The following is a 3,969-nucleotide window of genomic DNA, read 5'->3' as shown; positions in this document are numbered from 1 at the left end:
CAAAATATTTATGGATTGCAACTTTATAGATGATGTCCCAACTCCCATCCATAAGGAAAGAGCACCCCCATACTTTGACTTTAATGTCATGGGACTCCTCTTTGGGTATGAAAAGAATGACCCAACGCATATCGAAGACAACTCTTTGCTCATTCAAACAGTACTACAAAGTGATAACTTTGATCCTTCCAAAATTATCACTCCGGCAGAGGGTCTAGTTCAAGGATGAAGAAATACCGGGAGGGTGACTACTCCAAGCGGCAAGAAAGATTTCTATAACAACCGGACAAGGACCAATGTTCGATGAATCATCTAAGTCAGAGTCCGATTCAGAGTCTTCCCCTATCGAGTCTTCTAAGTCTTTAGTCATAGCACCCCCTCCTAGTTTTTCTTCTTTAGCGTCTTCCCCTAGAATAGTCCATAATCAAGTCCCAACGGACGCCACTTTATTTGATGTAATGATTTCCGAATTCAATAACATGTCTTCTTCTGCTTAATCCTTGTGTCATTCTTTAACTCAAGATGATGAGTATTGATTAACTAACAATGAAAGTAAAAAAGAAATAATTAAAGCAATGGAAACACTTGAAAGTAAATCACCGATAATCAAGGATACTGAAACGGTTGACTTCTCAAAAGATCCAACCATTAAAAGAGAAGTTAGAATCGGACTAACACTTAATAAAAATGAAAGAACCGATTTTATTAATCTATTAAAAGAATTTATCGATGTATTCGCTTGTTCATATGAAGATATGCCAGACATTAATCGAGAAATAGCTCAACACACAATTCCACTAATTCTAAGAATGAAACCTGTAAAAGAAAAGTTACGTCGAATGAAACTCGACGTAGCTTTTAAAATAAAAGAAGAAGTACAAAAACAAATAACAACAGGTTCTATTAGGGTATCCAAATACCCCTAATGGGTTGCAAATGTAGTCCTAGTTCTGAAGAAGGATGGAAGGGTACGAATGTGTATCGACTATCAAGATCTAAATAAGGAAAGTCCAAAGGCAACTTCCCTTTACCACACATCGATATTCTAGTAGATAATACAACGAACCACACACTTTTCTCATTTATGGATAGATACGCAGGGTACAATCAGATCCTCATGGTAGAAGAAGACATGGAGAAGATAACGTTCATAACACCTTGGGGCACTTACTGTTACACGGTGATGCCATTCGGGTTGAAAAACGCGGGTGCCACTTACTAACGAGCAACAACTTCTTTACTCCATGACATGATGCATGAGGAAGTCGAAGTCTATGTAGATGACATGATTGTGAAATCAAAGGATCGACCAGGGAATTTAGTAGCCCTAAGAAAATTCTTTGAAAGGTTAAGAAAATACAACATGAGGTTAAACCCATCCAAGTGTGCTTTTAGAGTCACCTCAGGAAATCTCTTGGGATATGTCATTAGCTCTAGAGGAATAGAGATAGACCCAACCAAGATCAAAGCAATCATGTCAATGCCACCGCCCAAAACCGAAAAACAAATTCGGGGATTCATTGGCCGGTTGCAATACATAAGTAGGTTCATATCTAAATTGACAACAATATGTGAACCAATATTTAAAAAGCTAAAAAGAATGTGCCAATAATATAGGAAGAAGAGTGTCAAAAAGCCTTTAAAAAGATCAAATCCTATCTAACTAATCCTCCTGTATTAGAACAAGCACTCCAAAGGATTCCTCTTAAGTTGTACTTAACAGTCACCAAAGAGACAATGAGGGCTATGCTCACACAAGAAGTATAAGGAAAGGAGAGTACCATCTACTATCTAAGCAAAAAAATGCTCAAGTATGAAATACGCTTTACCCCACTTGAGAAATTGTGCCTCGTATTGGTATGGGCCACAACCAAGTTAAAATATTACATGCTTGTTCATATGGTCTTCGTAGTATCTCAAATGGATCCACTAAATTATCTTTTTGAGAAATTTACACTAAATGGGCGAATATCGAGATGGATAGTCAATTTAGCCCATTTTGATGTAAGGTTCATGCCTGAAAAGGCTATTAAAGGATCCGTGGTCTCATATTTCTTAGCGGATTTTCCAATAAAAGATTCCATGCCTATACATGAGAATGATTTTCTAGACGAAGACTTGATGGTCACAAAAGATGATACTTGGACTCTCTACTTTGATGGAGCCTCAAACAAAAAGGGATATGGTGTAGGAGTACTATTGGTATCACCTAAAGAGGAACATGTTCTAATCTCCATAAAGCTAGATTTCGACGCTACCAATAACGCTGCAGAATACGAAGCATGCGTGGTAGGCCTCGAAACAACATTGGCGTTGGGAGTAAAGGAACTTCGAATTTTCGGGGATTCTTCATTAATTATGGATCACATTTCCAAGAGATGGAAAGTACGGAGTGAAAGCTTGGCCCCTTACCAAACCTACTTGGAAGCTCTCACAAACCAGCTGGAAAAGGTAGAATACACATATCTACCTAGAGATGAAAATCAATTTGCTGATGCCTTGGCAAGACTAGCCTAAATGGTTAGGATTCCTACAGAAATTGAGCAAATGCCCTTAACAATAGAAAAGAGGCACAAACCGGCTTACATCCAAGCAATAGAGGATGAAAAAGTAACCTAAGAGGAAGAACCTTGGTATACAAACATCCTCAAATATGTCACAAAAGGATAATATCCACTCCATGCTGACAAAAGAGGAAAAGGATCCTTAAGACTTTTGGCTTCCCAATATGTGCTCATTAACGACGAGTTACACCAAAGGGTACCTAAAGGTCGAGCCTTTCTATGTGTAGGCAAAAAGGAAGCCCAAAGGGATATGAGAATAGTCCACGAAGGGATATGTGGAACACACGTAAATTGCAAAATGCTAGTCCAAAAGATAATGCGCGAAGGGTATTATTGGACTACGATGAATAAGGGACTGTCATCAATATGTCCAAAGATGCCCTAAATGCCAAATATATGCTAACTTGCAACATGTTCCTCCGTCTCTCCTCTACACCTATACATCACCATGGCCATTCTCAACATGGGGAATAGACATCATTGGAAAAATTACTCCTCCAGGAACAGGAGGCCATGAATATATATTAGTAGCAATTGATTACTTCACTAAATGGATTGAAGCAAAATCATATGCTAAGCTCACTGCAAAACACGTAGCACTCTTTATCGAAAGAAACATCATTTGTCAATATGGAGTCCCACATGAAATGATAAGTGACAATGGAACTCACTTTCAAGCAGAATGTGAAGAATTGTGACAAAAATATGGCATTAAACACCATCATTCTTCTCCGTATAGACCTCAGGCAAATGGTGCCGTTGAGGCAGCTAATAAAAATTTAAAGACAATCATCGAGAAGATGACAGAAAATTACAAAGATTGGCCTAACAAACTCCACTTTGCCGTGTGGGGTTATCGCACGTCAATTCGGACATCAATAGGGAATATGCCATTTTCCTTAGTCTATGGAATGGATGCCGTACAACCTGTAGAGCTAGAAATACCTTCTCTACGCATCGCGTTAGAAAGTAAACTTGATGAAGTAGAATGGACTAGAGCGAGATATGAAGAGCTAATTTTACATGATGAAAAGCGACTAGAGGCTCTACATCATACTCAATGTTATCAAACGCGTATGGCTAGGCACTTCAACAAGAAAGTCAAGACAAGGAATATCAAAGTAGGAGACTTGGTGTTAAAAGCATTAATGAAAAATGTTTTAGACCCAAGAGGCAAGTTTAGACCCAAGAGGCAAGTTTAGACCCAATTGGTCTGGGCCATATATTGTCAAGACTATCCTATCAGGAGGTGCTGCAAAACTAACTGATATGGATGGCAATGAGTTCTTGAACATGACAAATCTTGACCAACTTAAGAAGTACTACCCATAATTACTTGAGTAGGACATTCAAGAGAGTTACGTTTGGCCAGATTCGTTAGGAAGGGATTCGTAGGCAACCCTTA

Source organism: Chenopodium quinoa, unplaced genomic scaffold (genome assembly GCF_001683475.1).
Source record: "Chenopodium quinoa cultivar QQ74 unplaced genomic scaffold, ASM168347v1, whole genome shotgun sequence".
Lineage (NCBI taxonomy): Eukaryota > Viridiplantae > Streptophyta > Magnoliopsida > Caryophyllales > Amaranthaceae > Chenopodium > Chenopodium quinoa.
The sequence above is the reverse complement of the archived record's forward strand: the minus strand, read 5'-3'. Positions refer to the sequence as shown.